The following is a 12205-nucleotide window of genomic DNA, read 5'->3' on the forward strand; positions in this document are numbered from 1 at the left end:
AACTACCAGGCTTAGCACCAGACAGGGAGATTGAATTTGAGATAGAGCTCATTCCCAGCACAAATCCAATTTCCAAGGCACCGTATCGCATGGCTCCAGCAGAACTGAAGGAACTTCAGGATCAATTACAGGAGCTTCTTGACAAGGGTTTCATACGCCCTAGTCATTCACCATGGGGAGCACCTGTGTTGTTCGTGAAGAAGAAGGATGGAAGCATGCGCCTATGCATAGACTACCGTGCCTTGAACCAGGTCACAATTAAAAACAGGTACCCTCTCCCCAGGATAGATGACCTGTTTGACCAGCTAAAGGGAGCCACAGTGTTCTCTAAAATCGACCTCAGATCAGGATATCACCAGGTTAAAGTCAAGGAAGGTGATATACCTAAAACAGCCTTCAGGACTAGATACGGACATTATGAGTTCGTAGTCATGCCTTTCGGCGTGACAAATGCCCCAGCTACATTCATGGACCTCATGAACAGAGTATTCAGAGAATACTTAGACAAGTTTGTCATCGTGTTCATCGATGACATTCTTATCTATTCAGGCACTCAGGAGGACCATGCAGAGCATCTGAAGACAGTTTTGCAGATCCTTCAGCAAAACCAGCTGTACGCCAAATTCACGAAATGTGAATTTTGGCTAGACCAGGTAGCCTTTCTAGGTCACATCATCTCCAAGGATGGTGTTATGGTAGATCCCAGCAAGATAGAAGCGGTAAGTAACTGGAAGAGACCCAGGAACGTCAGTGAAATCAGAAGCTTTCTGGGATTGGCAGGCTACTACAGGAAATTCGTAGAGGACTTCTCCAGGATAGCCTCCCCACTGACAGCTCTCACCAGGAAGAACAAGAAATTTCAGTGGACAGAGGACTGCGAAAACAGCTTCAGCGAACTAAAACGGAGATTGACCAGTGCTCCTATTTTAGCTATACCAGAAAACACAGACAACTTCGACATCTACAGCGACGCCTCTAAATTGGGATTAGGAGCAGTACTGATGCAGCAGGGCAAGGTGATCGCCTATGCCTCCAGACAACTCAAGGATTATGAGAGGAACTATCCTACTCACGACCTTGAGCTTGCAGCAGTGGTGTTCGCTCTCAAGATTTGGAGACATTATCTGTACGGAGCTCAGTGCAGAGTGTATACAGATCATCAAAGTCTGAAGTATTTCTTTACTCAGAAGGATCTGAATATGCGACAGCGCAGATGGTTAGAACTGGTCAAAGATTATGACATAGATATCCTCTACCATCCAGGGAAAGCTAATAAGGTAGCAGACGCACTCAGCAGGAAGTCTAGTGCTACCTTATTATCTTTAGCAGCTATGTCACCACCCCTGAGGAAGGAGATTACAACTTTTAGTCTCGAAATTATAGTCGGGCAGCTTTCCACAATGTCCTTAGCATCTACCTTGCTTGATGATATCCAGACAGCTCAGGAGCAGGATCCTGAAATCCAGAAAATCAAGCAAGGGTTAGCAGAATCAGAAAGTGGAGAGTTCAGAGTGTCCGCCAGTGGGGTAGTGTACTGTGGTGACAGACTTTGTGTTCCAGATCAGGAGGAACTACGAAAACAGATTCTAGACGAGGCTCACAGGACTCCCTATGCGATGCATCCTGGTTCCACCAAAATGTATCAGGATCTAAAGAAACGATTTTGGTGGCCTGGGATGAAGCGAGATATCGCCAGATACGTCAGCATCTGTCTAACCTGTCAAAGGGTTAAGGCAGAACATCAGCGACCAGGAGGAGTTCTGCAGCCGATCCAGATTCCAGAATGGAAGTGGGAGGATATCTCTATGGACTTCATAGTGGGGTTACCCAGAACCACGAATGGTTTTGATGCCATTTGGGTAATAGTCGACAGGTTGACTAAATCAGCCCACTTCTTAGCTATCAGAATATCCTATTCCATGGAGCAGCTAGCTCAGTTGTATCTCAAGGAGATAGTCAGGCTGCATGGAGTCCCACGAACCATTATATCAGATAGACAGCAGATTTACATCACACCGGAAGTCAGTCAACTATGGGCACCCGGTTAAAATTCAAGATGACCTTCCATCCTCGACGGATGGTCGACGGAGCGAGTGAATCGGTACTCAAGATATGCTCCGAGCTTGTGCCCTAGATTTCAAGGAAGTTGGTGCAAATATCCGAGTCTAGCAGAATTTGCATACAACAGTTATCGTGCCACTATCGGCATGGCACCTTATGAGGCACTCTATGGGCGGAGGTGCGATCACCAACTGGGTATGAGAGTGGAAAGAGCTAGAGCTTCAGACGGATCTAGTAGTAGATACCACGACATACTGCAGATTCGCCAGAGGATAGAGACGACAGAGTCGGAAGAGCTATCCGATACACGCACCCCTAGAGTTTTCGATTGGGGATACAGCTCGAGTAGCTCCCATGAAGGAGTCATGCGTTGGGAAGAAGGGCAAGCTAGCTCCCGATATGTGGGACCATACCTTATCACGAAGAGAGTGGGCAAGGTAGCATATGAGCTAGAGCTACCTCGGGAGATGTCAGCAGTCCACAACGTATTTCATGTTTCCATGCTGAAGAAGCATATTCCAGACGCCACCCAGGTGATTGAGCCCCAGTTGGTACAGGTCCGTGATGATCTCAGCTATGACAGTTGGCCTATTCAGATAATAGACCGAGCAGTAAAGAAATTACGGAACAAGGAAGTACCATTAGTTAAAGTCAGCTGGCGAAATCACACAGCAGCAGAGGCGACTTGGGAGACAGAGGCCAGCATGAGACAGAAGTACCCAGAATTGTTTTAAGTTCGGGGACGAACTTTTTATAAGGTATGGGGAATTGTAAAGCCCGAAAAATTCCCAAATTTATTTTAGAATTATTCTATGATTTTTCTGGAATTATTAGATATTTTTCCGGAATTTTCCGAGTAGCGGAAGTAGCAAAAACAAATAGGTCGCAAAATAGCTTAGGCGGGAATCGAACCCGAGACCTATGGTGTAAGGGATAATGTTAGTAACCAGTTGAACCCAGCAGGGCCGTGCTGAAAGGAAGGAGAACCAAATATATTTATATTAGAGTTGGGTTCATTAAACCACTCAATATAAATTAAAAACTTAAAGAGGGTTTGGTTTATTTTTAGTTTTGGTTCGGCAAAACCTCCTCACCGAAGCTCTCACGCGATTTTTCCTTCTCCTTCTCCTTCTCACGGTGCCAACCACAAGGAACCCTAGGGTTCTCTTCCTAGGGCCCCAAGGACATCTTCCGGCGACGACTCCATCACGAAAGAGGTTCTTCTCCGCGAGAGGAACGCGAGGACGGAAGCGGTTCGTCGAGCGGACAGTTTTCCGGAAACACCTAGCGAATAAAATCGTAAGAAAACCTTACGATTGAGGTAAGAAACCCCTCACCTGCAGTATAATTGCTCTCGCTTGTTAGTTTTGGCGTTAGTTCAGTAGTTTTATAGTTTTCAGTTTTAGGGTGTGCTTTCAGTGCACACCAAGCATTCGGTAGAATGCCCAGTTCAGAAGGACGTACCAGTAGGCGTCCTAACAGCATATAAAATGTAATAGAAACATTTTATTCAGTTGATTATTAGTTATTACAGCTATATGGATCAGATATCCATTGGGTGGGCTCCCACAGTAGCCTCTAGGTTCAGATAACCTAGCTCTAGGTTCAGATAACCTAGAACAGCAAAGTAAAATAAAACAGTATTCAGTATTTTACTTTTATTCAGTTGGCATCGTGCTTGGATCAGATATCCATGGGCTGGACTCCCACAGTCGTCCCTAGGTTCAGATAACCTAGTAACCCTGCTGGATTCGGAACTTGCAATCCCGGGTCTCGTAGGGATGCGCGCACAGTAAGCACAGTTGCCAGGGCCCCAGCAGCATGTTTAGTATTTTCATCTATTATATGTATAGTTTTCAAATTTGAAACCAGTGATGAAAACACTAATTTAGCTTTCAGTTCAGTTCAGGTTCAGTTTACATGATTTGAGTTCATGTACGGATTTATATATATATGCATGACTAGTTCAGTATCATGTTCAGTTTATATGCTATGCCATGTTTCAGTTCCAGCTTATGCGTTGTATGATACCATGCCATGCCATACTTGCATATTTAGTATGTTTTTCAAACAGCATGATTTAAAATCATATTGGCATCGTATGCATGATTTAGTGAGGTAGATGGTTTCTTACTAAGCTTTAAGCTTACAGTTACTACTTTTCTTATACTGCAGATACAGGTAAAAGAAAAGTGGACTAGTGGAGGCTGGAGGACAATGCTATGGAGATGTGTGTGTGCAAGGGGTTTGGAATAAAGATCCTGGGGATCTAAACGCTTTTATTTCAGTTTAGTGCTTAACATGTCTAGCTTTATGACTTAGTCTTGTTACTAGGTGTTACTGTTTAATAAACTATGTCTTAGTTAGTTTCTCATGTTTAGAACATTAGTACTTACATGCTAGAATGTATTTCCATTGTTTTAGAACTGTTATGTGATGTTTTGGCACGCCAAAGTGCTGAAATCAGAACTCTCGAGTGAAATCAGACACTGATCGGTCTCCAGACCGATCAGGGTCTGAGTTGTTCCACTGGATCGGTCAGCCGACCGATCCAGCAAGATACAGTACGCTACTGTATCCTCCTGGATCGGTCAGCCGACCGATCCAGCTCAATACAGTAGCCTCGGAGGAAATTTCCAGGTGCATGGATCGGACCGAACAAAGAGCATCTCAGCGCCTCCAGGTGCCTGGATCGGTCTGCAGACCGATCCAGACACACCTGGATCGGTCTACCGACCGATCCAGCCTCTGCTGGATCGTTCCGTGGACCGATCCAGCAGGGCACAGAATCGCAGTAAAATTGATCGATCCGTGGATCGATTAGCAGCTAGCTGGGAAGTTAGTTTGAGTTCCTAGCTCAGATGGGAGGTCAAGCATTCTCCTTAGCGCATGTACACCAACCGGAAAGGGTCTTGAATCCTTCCTTATAACAGCATGGGTGCATCAGTTATCAGATTAATAGAGTCAGTTAGTGAAATTTTTATTTTACCTAGTTTTCCGCACAGCACGGCACAGTAGTTCCAGTAGTTAATGTAGCGATCCGGCTCACAGCCTAGTACCCAGGAGTTGGGACGTTACATATACATTTGAATTGCCCATTTGGCTAGATAGTGGTATTGAGCTATTGTATGTAGTTCGTAGCTAGATAGTTGAGTATTCTACTAGACCCCTTGTTGATTGTTTGGACTTGTGATTATATGCTAGTGAGACTATACCATAGTGTAGCTACCAGTGCATAGTCTTGGATGTGATTGTCATTGCTAACTTAGCATCTTTGGTTTGTATACTTATATATCCTGTCTACCCACTAAACTATCCAAGATAGAGTGTTCTTTTGAAGATACTAACTGTTTATATATCCTATCTATCAACGGAACCATCCATGGCAGAGCGTTCTCCCACAGACAGTGACTGTTTACATACTCTGATTGCCCACGAGACCATTCATGGTAGAGCGTTATCATGTAGTCAATGTTTGGGGAGCTCTAGTTACCTCATCCTGTCCGCCCATGCGACGATAGGATTCTCCCTAGGACAGTGACTAGTTATATATCCTGGCTACCCATGAGACCCATTCGTGATAGCATGTTGTGCTAGTCATGACTTATTATATGCTAGTTATGCATTTGTTTCGTGCAAGTTTGGATATGTAGCATGTACTCCCAATTTATTAGTTACATCTGATTGAGCAGGTTAGAGGGTTATCATATTGATTATGGTTTGATTAGTAGATGATTATGGTGTCACTCTTACTTTTGTAGTAAACATTTTGTTCCTGAGATTGCATTTCCTTTTATCTCCTTACACTATATTAATAATACACTACCTGTCTTATACCCATTGAGTGTTTTGTACTCACCACCGCCTTTTACTACTTTCCTTTCCTACGTAGCAGATAGAGAATTTATGGAGTCGCTTGGAGGTCCTGTCGACCAATCCCATGTCACCTTAAGATTTTTTTAATTTTTTTTAATTTGTGTTTAACTGCATTTTAGCATTTGGAATTGTTAGTGTAATAATTAGTCTTGTGGTGCATTTTGGTCTTGGTTATGATACTTGTTGTGTTTAAGCTATGCCGGCATATAGTTAGTTATTTCATAGTTTATGTAGTTACCTTATGTCTTCCGTTGTGTGGGTTGTAATTATTATATTTGTACAAACTTGTGACAATGTATCCAAGTTTCATATTTGTCATAAGGGAAGACATACCCCTAAGGCGTGACAACAATAGTCTACCTGGTTGGGTAATTAGAACTAGATTAAAAGGATAATTTGACTCTTGTACAATCTTGTACCAGGGTAGAGTGAGATAATAGTATGTTATGGAAGCTTATCTAGGGAGTCAAGTCGAGTAAGGCATACCCTTCTTGGTCCACTTAGCTAAGTGAAACTAACCGAAACTACCTTACCACATCCTATACTAGTTAGACCAAGATTTATCAATAGGAAGATTAAATGTTCAATTTATTAAAATGACTTTGTATAGAAGTGGTCATTACTCCAATACTCAAGAATGTCACTATACCTCGTCATAACCTGGAAGTCGATTTTTGAAATATATATTTAATTAACTAACGGTTAAACTTGAATGTAACACAAGGTCAAACTATCTTCAAATCAAAATTCTAACATAACCCATATCATAAAATTATAGGATACCTTAGTTGAATAACTAGACTGAGTGATATGATCAAGCTTAAAATTAAATTAAAAATTTAAATTAAATTAAATTAAAATTTTAAATTAAATTAAAAATTTAAATAAAATAAAATAAAAAATTTAAATTAAATAAAATAAAAAATAAATTAAATTTAAATTAACACATAAATTAAATCTGATATTTAATAATTGTTAATATTAATATAAATTAATTAATTATTTCAAAATTTATTTGAGAGATCTTAATTGATACCAATTAACTTAATTAAATTTAAATTAATTAATTCAAGTAATAATTCAAAGTTAATAATCAATTAACTTAAATTTTAATTTAATTAATCCTAATTTAATAATTTATTAACAAAATTAATTATTCTAAATTAATAATTAATTAATCAAATCATTAATAAATTAAATTAATCGATTGAAAAAATTTATTAATTATAATAATTAATCTAGTAATTATTTTCTCAAAAATAATTAATTTAATTTTAAGTTAACTATTAATTCAATTTTAATTAAGTTCACTTAATTCAAATTCTATAATTCAAACTTAATTAACTCAATCTTAACTTGATACATTAGCAACCAATCAATTCATTTAATCTAAAATTAATTTAACTAAATCCGTTAATATGAAAATAATCTTAAACTTAAATATAACTCAAGGTTAATTTGAAATTTTATTTCAAAATTTAGGAATAATTAATTAATCCATAATTAATGAATGATTTAATAATTTTATTAATCAAACTTAATTAAAAAATCATGGTTAATTTTGGTTACAATTTTTAATTAATTAAAAAATGAAATTAATTAAATTCAAAATTTAAATTAAATTAAATTAAAAATAAATTAAATTAAATTTAAATTAACACATAAATTAAATTTGATATTTAATAATTGTTAATATTAATATAAATTAATTAATTATTTCAAAATTTATTTGAGAGATCTTAATTGATACCAATTAACTTAATTAAATTTAAATTAATTAATTCAAGTAATAATTCAAAGTTAATAATCAATTAACTTAAATTTTAATTTAATTAATATCTATTTAATTAATCCTAATTTAATAATTTATTAACGAAATTAATTATTCTAAATTAATAATTAATTAATCAAATCATTACTAAATTAAATTAATCGATTGAAAATTTTTTATTAATTATAATAATTAATCTAGTAATTATTTTCTCAAAAATAATTAATTTAATTTTAAGTTAACTATTAATTCAATTTTAATTAAGTTCACTTAATTCAAATTCTATAATTCAAACTTAATTAACTCAATCTTAACTTGATACATTAGCAACCAATCAATTCATTTAATCTAAAATTAATTTAACTAAATCAGTTAATATGAAAATAATCTTAAACTTAAATATAAATCAAGGTTAATTTGAAATTTTATTTAAAAATATAGGAATAATTAATTAATCCATAATTAATTAATGATTTAATAATTTTATTAATCAAACTTAATTAAAAAATCATGGTTAATTTTGGTTACAATTTTTAATTAATTAAAAAAATCAAATTATGACTACCTTAGACAATACATGTTAAACATCTCTCTAAACATATAAGATTAATATGTTTGAAAATCTAGAATGGTTGATATGCTAAGAAAAGAAAATCAATGCATGATTGCAATTACTTGTATAGTTTTCAAAAGTATACACTTTTGAAAATGATTGTTGACCAACACATGGTATCTATATCAAATTTAATCACATAGGTGGTTAATAAATGTTTCCTAAGGAAGTGTCAAATTAAGGGGAGACTATTTGAAAGACAAATTTAATCATATAAAATATTTTAAAAATTTATCTTCAAACTTTTGATAAAATAGTTTCAACATAATTTTTCAAAATCCTTGTGAAAAATTCTTTTTGAAAATTACTATGGAAATACATGTTTTCTTTGATAAAAAATATTTTGAAAAATAGTTTAGGTATTTTTTTTAATTTGGATCAACCCCTAGGAAGTTTTCCTTGTGGTTAACAAGGATTCCTAAGGGAGTAAGTGTGTATCTTGAGAGAGATTCTCTATTAAAAGATTAAACATAATATTTAAAATTATTTCAAAATTTTGTTTTGAAAATTTTGAAACTATGTTTGAATACTCTTTGAAACTCTTACAAAACATTTTGAAAATATTTGAAAAATCATCTTTCCAAAACATTGAAATAATTTTTCAAAATCCTTTCATAAATGTTGATAGAAAATTGTTCAAAAATACATATGTTTTGAAAATTCCTTGAAAATTTTTGAAAAAAAATTTGGAAATTCTTTATGAAAACTATTATTGTACTTAACAATTGTTTTTATTTACTTCAAAGATTTTTTTAAATGCTTCATCTAAAACACTTAGAATATTTTTGAAAGATATTCAAGTAATTAACTTTTTTTAATCCTTAAAGTACTTTAAAGATTTTTGAAAATAATTCTTTATCTCAAATACTCTAAATGTTTTTAAAAATTAATATGTATCTTAATTATGTCTTTCCCAAGTCATTATCGGTGCAAAACCTAATAGAGAGTGACCTTAAGTTTATATATTTTTTTTATGTGTGTCAAAGGGGGAGAGTGATTTTAAGTTAAAAATATTTATAATCTCTCAAACTTTTTGAATCTATCAAATTTCGTATAAAACCTAACTTAAGAAAATTGTCAAACATCAAAAAGAGAAAGATTGTTGGTGCAATCGACCTTTAGGGTTTCGATGTTTGACAATGTAACCAAGTACATTTAGCTTGACTAAGAGTTAATCTAAACATGATGTTTAGAAGAGACAAGTCTAGTGAGCACTAGATGACTAATAAGGGTAAAGTCCTAACCGAAGGTTAGGTAGGTGAGAAGTCTACTAAGTGACTAGTTCTCACTAGAGGTTAGGCTAGGGGAAGTCTTGGTGGGTGAAGCCAGGTCCTAGTGAGTGAAGCTAGGTCCTAGTGAGTGAAGCTATGTGGTTGAAGGCCTTGTGAGTGAAGCCAAGCCATAGTAACTAAAGCTAGGTAGTGGAAGTTTTGGTAAATGAAGCAGACACTAGAGACCTGAAGTTAGGTGGTGAAAGTCCCGGTGAGTGAACTTAGGCAATAAAAGTTCTAGTGAGTGAATCTAGGCCCTAGTGATAGAAGATAGGTGTTAAAGTCCTAGTGAGTGAAGCTAAGCAATAGAAGTTTTACTAAGTAAAGCTAGGCAACCTTAGGGGTAGGCAATCCAATTAGAAGTCTTGGAGGACTAAACTCTAAGCATGTGTGACCGATTGATTTTCGATCGATCATTCATGGTCGATTAAACTAGCAAATTCTTAATACTGCTAACATTATTTTACCTTATTTTATATCTATTGTGCTAACTCAATGTTGTAGGTATGTCTTAGTAGATCAGATTGATTAGACACTAAGCAGAACTAGAGAAAGTCCAAACAGGTTTGGAAGATCAAATGTTTGACAGGTAAGTGAAGATAAGCACTGGAGGAGAGTGATCCAGTGAGGATGAGTCTCAGTTAGGGGGACTTTAGGCACTAATCTAGCCTAAATCCATTTTGGAAGTCTAAGCTGAGATAATGATTAGATCTTAGTCTTGGAAAGATAGGATCTAATTAATAATGATTTTCTATATTATGCTAACTTTATTTTATAGGTTACACTTTATTTTTGGACTAACACATTTTACAAGGTTGAAGTAGTAAAAATCAGTTTCAGATGAACAGTATTTGAGTCACCTCAAAGGTGCTCGGAGGTGTCTCGAATCGGCGCTTGGAGGCACCCTCAAGGAGATAAGAGTGGCGGATAAAACTTAATGGTGTGGAGGTGCCCTGGAGGCACCTTGGAGGCATATTGGAGGAGCCTCAAAGAGCTTGGAGGTGACTTCGCATGGATAGAAACTAAAGTTAGCGGAAGTGATCGAGTCTGAGGCTTTGGGGATATTTGATGAGCTTGGAGGCGCCTACAACACTCTTTAAAAGAGTTATTTAACTAAAACTTGAAAATAACTCAATTACAAGCTTCAATGACTCTTCTGTTGCTTTGGCTATGTAAGTACCCCGTGATGGTTTTGATGTGATCAACCAAGTTAAGTTATGTCATGTTGTTATTTTGATGCATTGTGTCTAAGTGTGTAGAACTTAGGAGCACAGGAAGTCGAGTGAAAGACGCAGCTAGCGAGAAGGATGACACAGGAGAGAGCCGACGGGATTGGTGAGTTTGAGGGATGAGACCCTGCAGAAAAGTACACTGGCGGATGAGAAGGAGGCATGCGGTGTTTCTGAAGGACAAGAAGCCAGAGCGGAAGACCGCTCGAAGGCCGAAAAATGGATTCAGGTGAGCCCTATTCCAAATGACCGAAATTACCTAAGCAAGTAGAGCTAGAAAAAAAGATCTAGACCCAAGCAAGTGGAACCAGAGCAGAAGACCCAGATCAATGAGAATGGAATCGGAGCAAAAGACCAGGACTGAAAGTCAACAAAATGTTGACTTTTTGGTCCAGGCGTCCGGACCTAGTCCAAGGTGTAGGATCGAAAAGCGGTAGAGGGGGGGGGGGGGGGGAATAGAGCTCTTGGATAATATGTTCGTTTCGAGTAAACTCAAAGTAAATACATAGTGGAAATAAGAGAGAGACAAACAAAACACAAACACCAAGGATTTACTTGGTTCGGAGCCTGTGGGGACTCCTATTCCTGTAACACCCATAGGGTCCCTAGAAATTTCATATATTTTTACCATGTTTAAAAATAGGCCTTATTTGAAGATTTGCAAAAATAAAATGGAATAGAACCAAAAAGAGGTGACCAAGGCTTGAACCTTGGACCTCTTACTAGATATATGTATGTGATAACCAATAGACCAAAAGGAGATATTGTTAGAAAGAGAAGGGACAATATAGTTAAGAGTAAGAAAAGGTTTATCTTATTTAGAAGGAGAAGTTGGAGTTGCCTTCTTCCTCTCAAATGAAAAGATGATTCTTGCTTTCTCTTTTCATTAAGGGATGAGTTAAAGAAAAGAGAAGGAAAAACTCATTTTCCCTTCTTCTTTTCATTTGGAATAAAAGGAGAAAATGAATGAAAATCTTCATTTTGCTCTCTTCCTCCTCCCTCCTCCTCTCCACCGAAACCATTCTTTCCTCCTCACCATTGCCGAACCAAGCAAGAAGGCTTGCTCTCTAGGAAAGCTTCACAAGCAAGGTCACTCCTCTTAGGAAATCAAGCGAAAGGATGTGAGTATCCCCTCACTGCAGTACAAGTAGTTATCGATTTCTTCGTATGTAAACGTTTTGAAACCTTAGAGATTTCCTTGCAAGTTTCGGCCAGGATAAATTAGTGGTCACTTAGTACTAACAAGTTTACAAGTTATGCTTTATGTTGTACAAAAAAAAAGGAAGAAAAAGAATCTAGAACCTCACCTTGAAGTTTCGGCCAAGACAAAAAGAGAAGGTTTAGAGCAAAGTTTCTTTTGGTATCATGCTTGTCTATGCTCCTT

The sequence above is a fragment of the Zingiber officinale genome, chromosome 2B (genome assembly GCF_018446385.1).
Source record: "Zingiber officinale cultivar Zhangliang chromosome 2B, Zo_v1.1, whole genome shotgun sequence".
NCBI lineage: Eukaryota > Viridiplantae > Streptophyta > Magnoliopsida > Zingiberales > Zingiberaceae > Zingiber > Zingiber officinale.